Source organism: Galeopterus variegatus, unplaced genomic scaffold (genome assembly GCF_000696425.1).
Source record: "Galeopterus variegatus unplaced genomic scaffold, G_variegatus-3.0.2 Scaffold553, whole genome shotgun sequence".
NCBI classification, from domain to species: domain Eukaryota; kingdom Metazoa; phylum Chordata; class Mammalia; order Dermoptera; family Cynocephalidae; genus Galeopterus; species Galeopterus variegatus.
Genome location: NW_007726664.1, coordinates 30,247 through 48,734, shown reverse-complemented (window position 1 = coordinate 48,734; position 18,488 = coordinate 30,247). Strand labels below are relative to the sequence as shown.

The 18,488-nt window shown below is 45.5% G+C and overlaps 1 long non-coding RNA gene across 1 annotated transcript in view; it reads left to right on the top strand.

The window, feature by feature from the left end:
• The first annotated feature begins 17,851 nt into the window (after positions 1–17,851).
• LOC103588334 overlaps positions 17,852–18,488 on the top strand; it is a 24,749-nt gene continuing 24,112 nt past the window's right edge. The window contains exon 1 of the long non-coding RNA XR_550303.1: positions 17,852–18,363. This is a non-coding gene — a long non-coding RNA (uncharacterized LOC103588334). The remainder of the gene's footprint in view (positions 18,364–18,488) is intronic.

Below are 18,488 nucleotides of genomic sequence, written 5' to 3'. Positions count from 1 at the left end.
AGCCCGCTGAATGAGGGGCCTGACCAGGGTAGATCCAGGTCTGCGTGGCTGCTGGGTGCTGAATCTATTCTTCACCCTGATCTAAGCACATTACAGATATTAGCGCATTTAATACACTAACAACTCGATGAGGTATGTGGAACTCCATTTTATGGATGAGGAAACTGAGGCATACTAAGTCAGTCAGCTCAGAGGTAGAAGATCCAGCCTTCAGACCCAGGCAGTGTGACATGGGAACCGTTGTTCTCAATCACTGTAACAGACTCCTCAGAACTGTTTCTGGAACCACGAAATAGTGTGTAAAAGGACCCAGCACAAGATCACTGCCAAGGTGGAGTCTGAAGGTATCCATTCCTGATACCATCATTATTTTAGCATTAGTCTTATCCCCATCTTCTATGTCCTGAAGGGAACCATCGCAGCAGTGATGCTGACTGTAGAGGGACCGGGCTGGTCTGGCTTCTCCCCGAGGACACCTGGGCAGCCCAGATAGACTCTTTGATCCCTCAAGCCCTGTCACCGTGACTGCAGTCACTTTGTCTCCAACTTGCAGGTCACAAGTTTATCACACAACCAGAAATAGCTGCCAGGTCCCCTGGAAAACAAGCCTGCAGAAGAAAAGGCATGCAAAGCTCCAGGCAGGGGCAAACCAAACAGCAACCTGAGCCATGGTCAGGGAAAATAGCCCCTCTGTACTTAGTGTTTTATCAAAGCTGACTCAGGGGGCTGAGTGGTTTTGCTTTTCTTTTAGCAGTGGCTTGGTTGCTTTCATAGGAGCTGAATTCACATGCTAGGCTGGGCAGAGAAAGTAGAGCCCACCCTCTCTGTTTATAACTAGCCACAGCTAAGTCTTGTCTCTGGGGTCCAGAGCTCCCCACTTTCTGGGGACTCCCATCTGGTTTCTGCCTTGACCTGACCTCAAGCCCCACAGTGTTGCTAACAGGGCAGATGGGAAAAAGGGCAGGGTGGGCCCCACTGTAACAGATGCTGTCGGCGCCCCACCCTCTTCCCTCAGCATGTTCAGGCTGACTCCCAGCTGCCAGTATGTGCATCTCTTTGCCTGACCACTTTCTAGAAACTGTGGACCACCACTCTGCCCTCACACATGGAGGAATGACCAATGACTAGCACAAGCTGGTGTATAAACCGCCCAGCTCCGTGGGTGGGATAACTTAGAGGTGTGTGTTCTACACCAGTGCTACTCAAAAGGTGGTCCATGGGCCAGCGACAAGTTGTGGAATGTTTATTACTCATACATTTCAGGATAAGTACACAGAGGGAGAGTTGGTGTTTAGGAACTTTTATAGCAGTTTGACATTGCTGTGACATTTTATTGTATTTTTACAAAAGTATCCATTTACAATGGATTGGTGACACCACCAGAGAGCCTGGTCCCTCACCAGATACCTTGAGAAGCACTGTTCTGGCACACCCCTATTGTCCCCTGTGGGATTAGGCTCCAGTTGCCCACAGCACCTGCTGGATAACGCACCCTTGATCGACTACCTTCCCTTCTCTGTCTTACTTCCCCACTTCCCTACCAGTGTTTCTTGCATTTCCAAAATAAACTATGTGCAGTCATTTCTTTGTTCTGGGTCGGCTTCTGGGGCAACCCAAACTCAGCCACCCTCCCCTGTATAAGGCCGGCCATGCTGCCATCTGCTGCCTGGGGCATGTCACTGGTGGCTCCTCTATTCTTTCCCCAAGGAGTTAAGTAGCCCATTAAAGATGATAAAGTTATCTGTCCGCCTCTGCATTTCTTCCCGCTTCCATGGCTTAAGGTCACAAGGTCACTGCCCTCAGTGCCCTTTGCTTCTTCAGAGTAACGCAGGCTGGTCAGGGCTGATGGCTGATAGAACATGCCCTTTCAAGCACTTGGCAGCCAAGAATTGCCAATATTCTGGCTAATAGTGAATGCCCCCCACTGCATCTCCAAGACGGGCTCTTACAGGGACAGCACAGCTTCCAGGTAAAGGTCTGAATCATTCATTTAGAGGCCAGAAAGGCAAGTCAGGAAAACCCATGCTTTTTCTGAAGTCACTTTTGCATGCACATGGAATGCTTTTGTTTGGATACAAAGCACCCGGGCGTGGTCTTTTATGCCCTGAATCATTTCCATGTGGCTCCGGCCCTCCCTTGACTTAACGCTATTATCCCTCTGCCTGTTGGACCACGCTCTCTGTCTCTGGGCTTGCTCCTCAGTTGTTTACAGATTTCTCAGTCTGCCTGGTCAGGCTGAAAGAGGCCCCGCTGAACATAAAAACCCTGAGGTTCTAAATCATTTCTTTCTCTCTTTCTCTCAATTCAGTCCCTAAGACTTCCAGAGCCCAGAATTAAAATCATCTTGAAATCTAATTTTTGCCTCTCCATCTAGCGACGTACTTACCTTTGGCGTTCGGGGTGCTTCTGCAAGCACTTTAGATAGCCCTGTTGCCAACAGTCCTCAGTGCCTGCCCTACTCAAGGGGCTCTGGTGTTGCCTGATTCTCTCGAAGCTTTTTTACAAGCTCCACAAAGAGCAGCCTCCTGACTTGGCCCAGGCTGGGGACAGAGAGTTGGTTGCACAAACGTGCACACTGGTGCTTGGGAACGTATTCAGTTCTGGAGCGGGGGAGTTGCTGACACTAATATACATCCATCTAGAAATCCCGCAGTGATCGTGGATGAGCCTAGCTCCACGTCAGGGACCTTGGAAGAGCCAATGAGTGTAGCTGTTTCAGTCTGGCTGGGGGAAATGAACCGGGATCAGTAACAGCTACTGAGAGGCAGGATAGGAGGGGGGAGGAGGTCAGAATCTGTGGCTGATTGCCTGGGTTCCAGCTCTGGCTCTGCCAGTTGTGAACTGTGTAACTTTGGCAAGTAATCTAACTTCTCTGGGTTTCACTTTCGTCAACTGTAAAAGGGTGATAATAACAGTACCTATCTTGCAGGTTGTCCTGAGGATTTAGTGAGTTAATACAAATGACGTGTTCCATGCCTGATGATGTTATCTCTACTACTACTACTACTACTACTAGTACTACTACTACTACTACTCCTCTGTGATATTAAGTAGAACTGATAGAGAGAAAATAGGGTTTAAAATGGACTGCAGCAATCAGAGAAGGTTTCCTGGAGGAGGGGGCTTGAATTAGGCATGGAAGGATGGGCAGGAGGACACAAATTGTGGCAGAGTGACAGACTATATTTTCCAAAGACAATGGTCAACAATATCTCTTGACCCACAGGCTCTTCTACAATGTGAGCTTGACCCTCCTCCTATCAAGAGGTGGGGGTCTATGTCTTTTCTCCTTGAATACGCAGCGGGGGGTTTGTGACTGCTTCAGTCAATAGACTCCAGGGGAAGTGATGCTGAGTAACTTCCCAGGCTGCGCCATAAAAGGCAATGCACATTCCATCTTATTTGCTGAATCATTTGCACTGGAGGCCCATGGAGGCCTGAGCTGCTATGTAAGAAGTCTGACTATTCTGAAGCCACCATGTTGTGAGGAAGCCCAAGCTACTTAAACTTCCTCCTGTAGGTATCCTTCTAGCAGTCTTTGAGTCCTCCCAGCCCAGGTGCCAGGCATGGGAATGAAGGAGCCATTGATGATTCCAGATTCTGTTCCCCAGCCACAAGTCACCCCCTAGGCTTTGAGTCTTTCCAGATGAGACTTCCAACATACTGGAGCAGAGACTAACCATCTTTGCTGTCCTGTCTAAATTCCTGACCTGTGGCATCTCTGAGCATAATAAAATGATTGTTGTTTTAAGTTACTAAGTTTTGGGGTAATTTGTTACACAGCAATACTGCCTTTTACAGGCAGTGAAAGGCAGCTCCAATGGCAGGGCCTGGACATGAGCAAGGTCACTGCAGAGGGAACAGTGAGAAGTCTGGGAGTAAGGACAGCAAGGAAAGGCTGCAGTGGGGCCTGTGTTCTTCTCTTTTCCAACCCTATCCGACACCATCACATCATTCTAGAGCAGGTAAACAGGATGAAAGGTGAACCATGATCATTCATGAGGTCATCTGTGCAAATTGTAAAATGCCAAACTTGGTTTAATTCACTCTCTCATAGGGTGGTCATTGCAAAGAATATTCCAAAAGTAATATGAAATTCATATGAAATAAACTAAAAAGGCTTGAAGACTGACACTTAGGGGCACACACCTTTCTCAGGGAGTCAGTAGTTTGTCTTGGGTCAGGGCATAGAAGTCAGTCTTCTTGGCTTCAAAGCCTGCCTCTGCCACTAATAGCTGTGTGACTATGGGCAGATTACTTAACCTCTCTGAGCCATTTTTGTCACACTGTATATCAGGGCTAGGTAGGGGTATTGGGAATGCAGCTTGTGTGCTGGGGCTGTGAGACAGTACCCTTAAGCTTCTTAGATAAAATTTCATCTACATGAGATGCTCTACAAAGCACTACATTCAATCTTTTGAGATCCCAACAAAGGATCTTATGGCTGTACCCTTGATCTGATCTTACTCTGAGGCCACGTTTTACCGGCAGCCTGGAGGCTATCTATTACTTTGAAACTCTTTAGCTAGGAAAGACTAGGAACGAAAAACAGTTTTATATTTGAATCCAGCAAGTCCTGGATCCCTTACATTTTGTCTAAATTCTGCTTGAAAACTGAAGAGTTCTTTCTTTAGCTTTTCTTTATCCTCCTGTACTTTATTGCTATTCATCTGTTGTTTAAATTGTTAGTGATTGTGAGGGTAGAGATTTTAGATAAAGCAGGAGGAGTGACATTGCAGCCAATGGGAGTAGCCATGCTCAGTTAGGACCTATTCAGTCGATGTGTGTTAAATCATAATGCACAGGCCATTGCTCCAGCAGCATTTCAGGTGTTTGTTCAAAATCCACATTCCCAGGCCGCTGGTCAGACCCACTGAGTCAGAAGGTGCTATGAGGGAGGAATCTGCATTTTATGGACATTTGTCTGCCCACTAAATGTGAAAACACTGCCTTACATCAAGCTCTGTAGGCATCTATTTTTTCCCACGTGTCCAGATCGTAGTCCTAGAACTGACCTCTTTGCTTCTTCTTTTGCCTCTGTATTTATGTGGGTTTGGGCAGCAAACAGATGACACACTAAAGTAAAGTATGCCTTTAATAAAGAGACTGTTTAGAGGCGCCAACTAAGGGTAGTGCAACCCCTAGCCCTAAGTAACAGTGGGGAGCTGTCACCATCAGGAGGAAGAGGAGCCAGAAATTATCTGAGCTTGTAGAACCTCAATATCATTTGGTCTGTGCCCTAGCGAGTTTCTTGACTGTCCCTGAGTGGTTTAGTGGGAAGGCGTTGTGCAGGGGCTCTTAGGCTGTGGAGTGGGACCCTTATTCAGTAGGGCCGGATGGGGGATGAAGAATTTGCCTCTTTAACAGGTGGCCCCAGGGGGTGCTGCAGAGAAACAGTAGGCCTAATTGTCCCCCATCTCTCTTGCCTTTTCGGGATTTTTCTATCTTTCGGCAGCCCTGGAGGACCTCCTATCTAGGTAGGAAAAGGAGCCAATAAATAAATTCACATGAAGGTGCTAGAGAGTGATAACAGCTAATCCCTTCCAAGGGCAATTGCTCTTGGAAAAAAGGATGGCCCAGACAAAAAAGGACAATTCAACTCAAAAGAAAGAGTATTTCCTGGAAGAATACCACACTTTGGCACTGGAGTAGGAGTCATTTATGGGCAGGGGCTCCTGGAACCTTGCAAGTCAACCCCCTCTTTTTCTTTTCTGTGAATCTGATGTTAAGTGTGTTCCCCAAGAGGCTTTCAAATACTTCTACTTATGGAAGCTCCATGAGGGAAGGGATGTTTTTGTGTCATTAGTTCACTGATGTATTCCTAGAGCCTGACGCATAGCAAAGCTCTGTATGTGTTTGCCGAATGAATGAATGAGTGAATGAATGGATAAAACCTCTTCTTAGGAGCCTGGCTCCTGTCTGAAGTGAGACCTGCTTGCCGCCCCCCCTCTTCTTGGGACCTGCCTGGGACTGAGCTGAAAAATGATTTTTCATACATGTCGGCCTCAAAACATCATCCCTCAGAGCGAAGCTCTCTGACCACCCCAAAGACCTGTATTTAATGTGATGAAAGGTGATTTAATGGAGTTGAGGAGAGCAAAGCATAAAGCGGACAGCCATTTCAGAAAAGCAGAGCAGGCTGTTCCTCCAAGGGGAAGGAAAAAAAAGAAAAAAGAGGAAAAAATCTAACACCCTCCCCCAGAAAGAGACTGGAATAAGAAGACGTTTGGTCAGCTCCAAAGCGAAGCCAGATAAGCACAAGGCCTCCCCTCCCCACAGCAGATAACTAACTTACCATTTATTTACCTTGGAGCTGATTATGTACTGGGTTGAGGCAGGCAGGGAGATTTTATTGACATTTGGTCTCCCTTCACACATTTTTGCGACAGCCAGACATCAGGGACTGAGCTGCAGGATATTAAAGGATTTGGAAAAGTTATCAAGGAATGGGACATATTTATCAAAGCCACAGTGATATTAGAAAGCTGGGCTGCTGCTACACCTGGGTCTGTTATTTGATTAAAAAAATAATAATGATTCATCCTCTGACTGGCTTTTGCACCTGGGTGAATGCTGAGTGGTTCTGCAGGACCACCCTTGGCCAAAGATTTGCACATAAAGACCCTCTTTGGGTCTGGCAGCACATTGTGGGTGATCGATCACACCAGTGGCTGGGGGGTGTGTTCCTGCACCCATGCACATGCACGTGGGATAAAGTCGTGGGTTCAGCAGGAAACTTCTGTTGGACTGTTACCAGACCTCCCCTGGGCCAGGCCAATTTACACGATGGCTTTCAAATATGTCTGCATACTCTAAGCATCTTTTATTTCCAAAAGAGGACTATTGAGAGTTGGTCGAGTGATGGAGGGGATGGCGCACAGGGGCCTGGTGAAGGGTCCCTAAACTGGTTCAACTACTGCCTTTCTGGCAAATAGCAATTATGTAATACAGGAACTCTTCATCTTCTAATGCCAGCAAGTCAGAATATACCACAAGTCACCTCTATTTAGCTCTCCCCCAAATTTTTCCACATGAATTATTCAGTGTATGACTATTTCAATATGTCTGTCTTTTTAAAAAATGCTGGATGAACTTAAAGCAGCAGGAGGAAGTGCCTGCATTGCAAAAATGATATCCACCTGCATATTTATCTTAAAAGGAAAGTCTTTAATGCATTCACTCAGGTGAAAATATCATTAATAGCAAGAACTGACCAACGGTCACCAGGATCCATGGGGTTAAACCAGGTTTTGCCATCTGATTCCAATCCATCAGGCCTGGCTATAAATTGCTTATATGTCTGGGTGATAAAAAGCAAATATAAATTTTCAAAAAATTTAACCTTGCATGGTATATAAAGAGAATACATAATATTCACGGGCATAAATATGTCTCAAGACAAACTCATTGCGTATACCCAGAATACATAATGTATCTTACCGAGACATATTTTTCCCCTAGCAAGAAAAAGTCAGAAATTCTGCAGTAAACTGTGTGGTTTCTGCATGTCAGAGATGGGAGCTGTGTCTCTGACTCTCAGTACCCTTCTAGAGTGACACAAAGTTCATCTGAGGGAGAGGAAGTCTGGGAGAGGAAGTTGGAAGATGAGAGACCTGGGACTTTGACAGGCTTCGGGGGGGTGGACCTTGGCCAAATTGTGTCACATGATTGGCTTCTAGTTTCTGCATCTGGATATGGAGGACGCTGATCCAGAAGCTAATGATTTCCTAGGCAGAGCTCCTCAAAATTTAGTGGTCAGGCAAATCTCCTAAGGATCATGAGAAAAACACAGATCCTGATTTGGTAGGTCTGGGGTGGGGCCTGGGATTCTACATTTCTATCATGCTGGCAGGTGATGCTGATGCTGCTGATGTGAGGACCACACTTTGAGTTGTAAGGTTCTAGTGTCCTCCCCAGATCTGATGGCCTAAGGCAGTGACTCTCACCCTTGGCTACACATTGCAATTGCCTGGGAAGCTTTAAAAAATGCCATTGCTCAGACCACATCCCAGACTAATTAAGTCAGAATGATCTTTAGGAGTGTGACTCAGGCAACAATATTCTTTAAAGCTCCCCAGGTGATTCCAAGGTGCAGCCAAAGTTGGGGAGAACTGGTTGGAGTCACCACGTGGCTGCACACACTGTGATGGAGCCAGCTATTTTGAAGTTGATGGTATTGTCACTCGTGCTTGTGATAACCAAGTAAATGGAGCAGATGCAATTCTGCTGTGGTAGTCTACACAGTGCAATTGTGCCATACAATCACAGCCTCTCCCTGAATGGCTGAGGATGTTGAGCCCATTTGTTCCGGAAGCCAAGGCTGGGCTGATGGGTTCCATGAACTTTTACAGAGTAATACGTGGACAGAGGCAGAGCTTTTTTCTTTGTAGTGCTTTTTTTTTTTTTTTTAACCAAAGGCCAAATTAGTGATTACAAACACAGATGCCTCAGTGGGCTTGGTGGACAGCACAAATCATAAATCAGAGCTAGATGTTTGCATGTTTAAATACTCGAGCCCGTTTTTTCCCTTTCTCAAAGATTATGCTCTTTCATATTTTTGTCTTCCTTTATTTTCCTGCTCTGGACAGAGACATGGGTGCAAGAGAAATCCTTACCTACTCTAAGAAATTCAATAGGGCAAGTGCAGGGGTGAAGGCAGGTTTATGCAGGGCCTGAGGTTTGTACAATTTGGGGGAACTTCTTTACAAAATACACCATACTTTTGTGAATTTACGAAAATGTACAACTGTGAAAGTATATTGCTATCTGTGCTGAGGATGTGGAACAAACCCCATGAAAATAAGGACACCTGAGGCTGAAGCTTCATTAGCTTCATGGGAAATCCACCTCTGGTGCAAACAAGAGATAAAAGACAACGAGGTAGATTTCTAACACACAGCACTATGTACCTCAGACCAACACTTCACAGTTAAAACAAAACACACTGATGAAATGGCTGGGGAAGTTTAAGCCAAACAGTTCCATGGAACAGATGTGACCCTCTCTTTAGTCGTGCTGATTGGCAGGAACATGGGTGCCCACTGCAGCCTTGAAGGCCGAGTAAGGTTCAGGGACTGGAGAATCAGGGAGGACCTTGAACTGTGACAACAGCTGTAAGACACAGGTAGCTTAGACCCTTGCTACTCAAAGTGTGGTCTATGGCCCAGGAGCACAAGCATCCCCTGAGAGCTGGTTAGACATGCACATTCTCGGGCCCCACCCCAGACCTCCACCATCAGAATCTGCACCCACATCTGACGGGCGTGCACATTAGAGGGTGAGGAAATACCGCTTGACGACTTCAAGAACACAGGAGAAGAAAAGAAGGGAGGTAGCTATGAGTCAGTTTGTTCATTGGTTCGTTCATTTGTTCATTTGGTCATTCATTCCTTTACATATTCACTCAACAAATATTCTTTGCGTGCCTCCTCTATGCCCAGAATTGTGATATGCTAGTCAAATGGGATTAGGAAAGAGACCTGCAGCGGCTTAGACCCTTGCTACTCAAAGTGTGGTCTATGGCCCAGGAGCACAAGCATCCCCTGAGAGTTGGTTAGACATGCACATTCTCGGGCCCCACCCCAGACCTCCACCATCAGAATCTGCACCCACATCTGATGGGCGTGCACATTAGAGGGTGAGGAAATACCGCTTGACGATTTCAAGAACACAGGAGAAGAAGAGAAGGGAGGTAGCTATGAGTCAGTTTGTTCATTGGTTCGTTCATTTGTTCATTTGGCTATTCATTCCTTTACATATTGACTCAACAAATATTCTTTGTGTGCCTCCTCTATGCCCAGAATTGTGATATGCTAGTCAAATGGGATTAGGAAAGAGACCTGCAGCAGTGATTTATCACTTCTTGGCTTTTCCTTTCTCCCAATTTTTCTTTCCCTATTTCCCCACCCCAAGAAGACACATCTTCACACTGCAGTGTGATCACTAGTACATGACATTTGGTCAGGACAGACACTTGTTAGACTGCAAACAGCTTGATGGGTGTGTGCTGAATTTCTTAAAGAGCCTGGCACACTCTGTTGGGTTGCAGTGGTGGTGGGCAGACATCCCTCAAAGTTCATTAACATTAGATGACAACAGCTACCTCCTTTTGAAAGGGTGGGTCTTTTGAGAGTCTGCTGCCCTACAGTGTCAGCTCTAGGTGTCTACCTTGGCTCCCAGCTTCTAGATAACTCCTCGCTACTTAATTCCCTTGCCTTACAACACAAAGGGGTGGGGAGTTGTTGAGAGCTGGGATTCTGGGATCTGATTGCTTAGGGTTTGGGCTTGCAGTTCTGCCATCCACTGGATGTGGGACTGCGGGTAAGTTAAGGTAATCCTCCATCCTCTTTTCTGTAATGTGGGTGTGGTAACAGTCCCAAGTGGTGGTGCAAGATGTAGTGAGATTGCACACAGAGCTGCTGCCTCTGGGGCTTGCTAGGGCCATGTCAGTCACTTACAAGTTAGTATGAATTAGACCTTACAGCAAAGCTTTGATGGGGGGGGAGAGGAGTGAAGCTACCAGGGAGGGGTCCCAGGATAAATGAAAGGGCCAACTTCTCGCTAGCACATTTTTGAGGGAAGCCGACCCTGAGAGCAGGGCACGAGGCAGCCTTTGCAAATGTGAGGAAGAAATAGCAGTGTGCAGAACTTCCAGGGCTGGAAGCTGTGCTGGTTACCTGCTGGCGAAGGCCAGCCTCTGGAGCCTTTGCTCCTAGCTGGCTCTGTGTTTATGCAACGCAACGTCAAACTTGTGTCCTCTCATTAACCCTTTGCTTCTCCTTTGTTCCTGATTTAGAACCCCCACACTCTGATTATTTTTAGAGCCGTGAGAAGTCAGAAGTCACTTCTGTTTACAGAGAGGCCAAGGCTGCCTTCAAAGGCAGGAGGGGAGTGCTAAGAGCTCTCTCCCCAGCCCCAGGCCCCGCCCTTTGCAGTGCATTCCGGGGCGCCTGGCTCAACAGAAGGAAGAACTCAAAGGAGATCAATCTTTTCCTTTTCTCAGATGTTTACTTTCTCTGTTTCCCCTGTGACCTGAGTGAGTTAAAAAAAATACACACACACACACACACACACACACACACGCACACTTTTATGTTTCCCCTGCAAAGTGGGGAGAAACCAGGCAGCTACCTACATGAGTCAGTGTTTGGGAAAGTTCCACCCTCCCCCCCACCTTCCCCTTTCTTTCTGACGTCCCCCCAGCACACCAAATTGGCAGCCTCCAAACCAGGCGGGGGGAGGCCTGAGACAACCTTAGAATTATGTGCACCCTTCAGTGAAGAGTTCCAACCAGATCCCAGGTTCCCCGACTTAAAAAGCCACAGCTCCATGCCTAGAGATTTCAGCTTTAGTGCTGTGGAATGAAGGAGCTTATGAATTCTGTAATCCAACCACGCTATTCCCCCAAAGATGCTGAGACCCAGAGAGTGGAGAGGTGTCTCCGAGGTCACCAAGCATGACAGTGTCACTGTGGATCCTTCTGACCCCATAGGTCCCTTCCCACAGAGCTGAGCTCTGTGTCAGCCCCATGGCCCTTCCAGGTGTTATTAAATAAAGCCGCTGTTAGCACGCTGGGAGCAACTGAAAGCAACCGGACCTATCAGGGTGTGTGAATTAGCGCTACTTGGAGTGGGAGGTAGAGCCAAATGTCTGTTCTGTGTATGGTCAGTTCCCCTAGACACCAGTGCCTGGCCCCCTCTGCCATTTTATGTTCAGAGAAGTAGTGCTGAGACTACATCTGGGTGGTTGGATGTGACTAGAAGATTCTATTGGTTCTCTTTGTTATGGTGTTTCTACCTTGCACTGGGGCTGGGCCCCAGAAATAATAGTCCTGCAGTTCTGAGACCATCTATGTGAAAAGACACCTCCCCCCACACACGACTGCTCCTGCTCATGCCCTCACGTGCCAGCACAGAGCTCCCAGGGACAACCGCACGGCAGCAGCCACACTGCTGTGTATTCTACTCCCACAGACCCACACGTGTGTAAGTTGTGCGGAGAAGGCTGTCTCCTTCAGATTAGGCAGTCAAGGTTACAAAATGTCAGTCTCAAACAGAATCTGATAAAAACAAACAAACAAACAAAAAGCACCCACCTAGTATGCATGGCTTTAGCTTTCTGTAGAATTTTCCCAGAGCTGACCAGGCATTGTAAACGTTTTCCATGTCAGGGCTTAACCTGAGCTGTGTTTTCTGCAACACAGGAGCTTTGTGATCTTTTGGAGGAAGCTTAAATCTCTGTACCTTAGTTTCCTCATTTGTTGTAAAATGATAGTAATAATGCCCACCTCTTGGCATGGTGTGTGTGAAGTGGGGAATTCACATATAATAGTAAGACACTGCTGTAAATACACTTGAATTGTGCCTGGCCCAGGGAAGGAGTACAACAAATGTTCGTTTTTTCCCCCTTTTTCTGATGAGTTAAGAATGCTTGCACAACAAATGTTCGTTTTTTCCCCCTTTTTCTGATGAGTTAAGAATGCTTGCAACTATGTTGCTGGGGTAATATGGTGGATTCGCCATCTTTTTATCTCAATAGCTAGCTATGTGACTTAGGGCAGGTCACTCTATCTGTGCTTCGGTTTCATTCATTCATTCATTTATACAGTCAGGCCAGCAGGCAGGTGGCCACTCAATATTTATGGACTGTCTACTGAGGGCCAGTCATTGTTTTAGGTACTGAAGAAAAAGCAGTGGACAAAACAGACAAAATTTTGGCCCTCATGGAGTTTATGAACCGATCTAATGAATTATAAAACGACTAACATATGACTCTGAACAGAAATGAAGCAGTCTTCATAGAGTTTAAAAGAAAAGGTTGTTAGAATGTGTCAGTCTTAATATATCTAGAAAGGCGACGAAGTTTGTTCAATTCTCTATGCTATACTTTGTGTTTCCAATGTATGTCTGTTAGGAATCTTTTGATCTTAAATGACAGAAAACTCAACTCAAACCGAGTTAAACCACGACAGAATTTATTGGCTCTCATAGCTGGTAAAAAAGTTGAGTAGAAAGGTGGACTTCAGGTAAAGTTTGATCCAGCAGCACAAATCATGCTACCAAGACATGGTTTCTTTTCATCTCTCTTCTCTGCATTGTGCCACATTGGCTCCAGATCCACCTGGTTGCCCCTACTTGCTCCAGGTCCCCCTTTATGATAACAAAATGCTACTCAGCACCAGATCTTAAGCATCTTCACATCTCACTGCCCAGGGACTTTTTCAGAGGTCCCAACAAATTGCTCTTTACATCTCATTGGCCCCACTCACAAAGGTGGAAGGGAGGTCCATCTCCACAAGTCATACAGGCTGAAAATGGAGAAGGGGTCTCCAAGGGAAAAGTCAGGATCCTTTTGCTGCAAGTGTTGAGAAAAACATCCTAGGGAGACAATCAGAGGTGATTGTCCCACAGAAAGTCCAAGCACATGCCCAGGGTATCAACAAAGCAGGAGTAACAAAGGTGATATTTAGAAGAAGCAACTTGATTTTTAACATATATTTGTAAAAGAATTGAAGTTGTCCCAATGGGAAAAATTGGAACATTGTATCATTGCAATTGTTTTATAATTGAGCACCACTTTGAATAACAAATGGGATAATGCAGAGCACTATAATCTTTTCAGTGCTTGAAGGTCCCTGAAGTCTTGAGTCCTGTGGGCAATCAACAAAGTCTGCCTTCTCCAGCTGAAGCCCTGATTTTCAGTGTTGTGTTCAAAGTTCCTTGAGGGCAGGATCACTGGAAAGATGTAGGAATGAGTAAAGTGGTCTTTAGTTTTATACATCAGGTTCCAACTATGTTGCTGGGGTAATATGGTGGATTCGCCATCTTTTTATCTCAATAGCTAGCTATGCGACTTAGGGCAGGTCACTCTATCTGTGCTTCAGTTTCATTCATTCATTCATTTATACAGTCAGGCCAGCAGGCAGGTGGCCACTCAATATTTATGCCTTGTCTACTGAGGGCCAGTCATTGTTTTAGGTACTGAAGAAAAAGCAGTGGACAAAACAGACAAAATTTTGGCCCTCATGGAATTTATGAACCGATCTAATGAATTATAAAACAACTAACATATGACTCTGAACAGAAATGAAGCAGTCTTCATAGAGTTTAAAAGAAAAAGTTGTTAGAATGTGTCAGTCTTAATATATCTAGAAAGGTGATGAAGTTTGTTCAATTCTCTATGCTATACTTTGTGTTTCCAATGTATATCTGTTAGGAATCTTTTGATTTTAAATGACAGAAAACTCAACTCAAACTGAGTTAAACCACGACAGAATTTATTGGCTCTCATAGCTGGTAAAAAAGTTGAGTAGAAAGGTGGACTTCAGGCAAAGTTTGATCCAGCAGCACAAATCATGCTACCAAGACATGGTTTCTTTTCATCTCTCTTCTCTGCATTGTGCCACATTGGCTCCAGATCCACCTGGTTGCCCCTACTTGCTCCAGGTCCCCCTTTATGATAACAAAATGCTACTCAGCACCAGATCTTAAGCATCTTCACATCTCACTGCCCAGGGACTTTTTCAGAGGTCCCAACAAATTGCTCTTCACATCTCATTGGCCCCACTCACAAAGGTGGAAGGGAGGTCCATCCCCACAAGTCATACAGGCTGAAAATGGAGAAGGGGTCTCCAAGGGAAAAGTCAGGATCCTTTTGCTGCAAGTGTTGAGAAAAACATCCTACGGAGACAATCAGAGGTGATTGTCCCACAGAAAGTCCAAGCACATGCCCAGGGTATCAACAAAGCAGGAGTAACAAAGGTGATTTTTAGAAGAAGCAACTTGACTTTTAACATATATTTGTAAAAGCACTTGATTTTTAACATATATTTGTAAAAGAATTGAAGTTGTCCCAATGGGAAAAATTGGAACATTGTATCATTGCAATTGTTTTATAATTGAGCACCACTTTGAATAACAAATGGGATAATGCAGAGCACTATAATCTTTTCAGTGCTTGAAGGTCCCTAAAGTCTTGAGTCCTGTGGGCAATCAACAAAGTCTGCCTTCTCCAGCTGAAGCCCTGATTTTCAGTGTCGTGTTCAAAGTTCCTTGAGGGCAGGATCACTGGAAAGATGTAGGAATGAGTAAAGTGGTCTTTAGTTTTATACATCAGGTTCTTATGAGTCTGGTTCGTGTGAGTCAGTCCTGCAGAGGTTGATTATCCCTGAGAGAACTAAAAGTGTTGATATCTGAGCCAACCATGATGAGGCCCAGGCCTCCACCAAGGTGATCACAGGCAGAGACAGACCATAAGAGAGCTGTCCCTCCTCTTCCAGCACCCTCTTGGTGACCATAGGACTCCTACTTAACTCAGTCAACAGGAAGCTAATAAAAGAAAGTCTGGAAGGAAACATAGCCAACCTTTAGCAGTGGATGCCTTTGGGTGGTGAGATATGATGATTTTCATTCATTTCTTCCTTCGTTCTTTTATTCTCAAGATATTTATTGGCAGCCTACATTGTACTAGGTGCTTTCCTAGATACCGTGAACATAGCAGAGTACAAAGCAGAAACAGACAAACAAACAAACACCTCACCTTCATAGAGGTCACATTCAAGTCAAGGAAGATATAAAACCAAGTAAATAAGTAAAATCTATACTATGACAGACAGCGATAAGGCTAGGGAGAAAAAGAGATCAGGGGAAATGGATGTGGAATTGTGGAAGGGGTGACATTAGAAATTTAAATAGGTGTCCAGGGAAGACCTCACCAGGAAGGTGGCATTTGAATAAAGGCATGAAGAAAACTCAGGAGTGGGCCATGTGGCTGTCTATGGGAATAGTGCTCCAGGCAAGGGAGATGGCTGGTGCAAAGGTCCTGAGGCTGGCTGGGCCAGGCATGTTCCAGGAGCAGCAAAGATATCAGTGGGGCTGAGACAGACCTAAGGTGGGGGAGGAGAGAGAGACAGATGAAGTCAGAGAGGTGCGTGAGAGTGGGCAGACTGTGGGGGCTATGCAGGCCATTGCAGGGACTTTGGCTTTTGCACTGGGATGAGAAGTATTGGAGAGTTATGGGCAAGAAGTGCCTTTGTTTGGCTTAGGGTTTAAATAATCCCTCTGGCCGCTCTGTTGAGAATGGACTATGAGTGGCAAGGGTAGGAACAAGGAGACCAATGAGGCCACTGTAAAAACAGATACGATGACAGTTTGACCAGGGCAGCAGTGGTGGAGGTGGTGAGAACAGGTTGATTTATTTCCTTCTTTATTCATGTTTCTCTATTTTCCACATTTCCCCCAATGAACATGTAGGAAAGAAGATAAATCAAAGCTATGTGCATTGATTAATTGGTGAGCACAGTGGGTTGCCATAAGTCCCGTTGTCCTGGAACAGCTGTGTTATCCACCAGAGCAGGGCCCCATGACCCACCTTGCCTCTCCTGCAGCACAGAGGAGGGCTTCATACCAAGGGCGGACCTCCAGGCACCACATCCAGATCCTTGGGCAACAGAGATAAAAACCTAATGGCATGTCAGATCCTTGATGGCAAACTCGCCGGGAAAACAAAATTATCAGGGTAGAGCGGAGGCAGCGGACCGTATCTGCTTTTGTACCATAAAATAACATAACCTGATGACCCCCTCATTTGCTGAAGGGGCACCCAGCTGGAAACACCGAGGCAAGTTCCCGCTGCCTGCCGTGGCCACAACTCTGCTCCAAAACAGCGCCGTTCTTTCTCTTTCTCTTTCTCCCCTCCACTCAGGCATTTCAGTCTTGATTTCAGTATTTCAAGGTACAAGCCCTTGATGACAACACGTTTATCACCATACAGATTGTGAGACTCTTGACAGGCAAAAGCCCTCAGAAGGTTTCCTGTGCACGCATGCACATGTACACACACACACACCCCACTCTACACTGAGAAACGAAATTCCCAAACTATCTCTATCAGATAACAAAGTCAAAATGTCCCTTACCTATCAGGCTACTGAAGGACTTTCTTGACAATCCACACAATGACATTTAATTGCATCTAAGAGATGTTTTGAAACAATGTCAGAAATCAAAGATGAGCATATGACCCCAGAAGACATTCTCGAGTCATGGGGCTGGCTGCCATGACTGTTTTTCCCTTTCTTCTTCTCTCCGTCTTTCCACCTTTCACAAACACTTACTGAACGTATACTATGAGCCAACGTTCAAGACAGATTCCAGAGAAACAGCCTTGAGCAAGACAGAAATGGTCCCTGCCTGATTTGTGACCACCCATCTCTGGCAGAAGCTGCTTCTTGCCCCCCAACATCCACTATCCCCCTTTCCCCAATAATAAAGCCCCCAATTAGTTGCTGAGCATGTGGGTCTCCAGACTAAAAATTACATGTCCCAGCCTCCTTTGCAGTTAGATGTGACCATGTGGCTAAGTTCTAGCTAATGAGATATAGGCAGAAGTATTCTGTGAAGCTTCCAGAAAGTGTTATTAAAGCTAGGGAAGCATACCATTTCCTCCATCTTCCTTCTTTGTGTATTGGAATGTGGATATGATGGCTGGAGTTCAAGCAGCCACATGATACCATGAGTTAGAAGTCATGCATAGACGATGGTAGATGAACAAGATAGAGCCTGAAACCGCAGAATCACTTTGGAAAACTGGCCGTTTCTTATAAAATTAAACATATACCTACGCTACGCTCAGCAATCCCATTCCTAGGTATTTACCCAAGAGAAATCCTATATCCACACAAAGATTTGTACACAAATGTTTATAACAGCTTTTTTCATAATAGCCCCAAACTGGAAGCAATCTAAACGTTCATCAATAGGTGAATAAAGAAACTGTGGTATATTCTTACAATGGAACACTACTCAGCAATAAAAATAAACAAACTACTGATACATACAATAACATCCATGAATCCCAAAAGTGTCATGCTGAAAAAAGCCAGAAACAAAGGAATGACTCGATTTATTCTAGAACAAGCACAACCACTCCATGGTGACAGATGTCAGAACAGTGGTTGCCTATGAGGGGTGGAGGTCACCTGGAAAGGGCACCAGATGATGGAAATGCCCTATATTTTGGTTGGGCTGTTGATTACACAGTGCATACATTTCTTAAAACCCATCGTGATCTGTGTATTTCATCACATGTAAATTATACAAGAGTAATGATAATGGTACTGATAATAGCCTAGATCCTGTTGACTTTGTAAAGCCACCCTCTCAGCTCTGAACTGTCCACCTCCGAACCTTATTTATATGAGAAAGAAACTTCATTTTTCTTTCGCATTTTCGGACACTTTGAGCTAATCCTGTCTTGACAGCACTACATCTCCTCCACGCCAGTCACCGATCGCACAGCTGACTCCTCTTTCTGCTCTGGGTGGTGAAGTCCACGAGGGAGTTGGCCCTTGGAGCTAGGGTACAGGTGAGACTTGACAGTGGGGTGAATCTGAGTGCCACAGTTTAGAAAGTCTCTCTCTGGTCCTTGTTCTAGGATTTCCCCAGCCTGAACACACAGCCAAGTCTCCTGATGGATTCTCAGCCCACCAA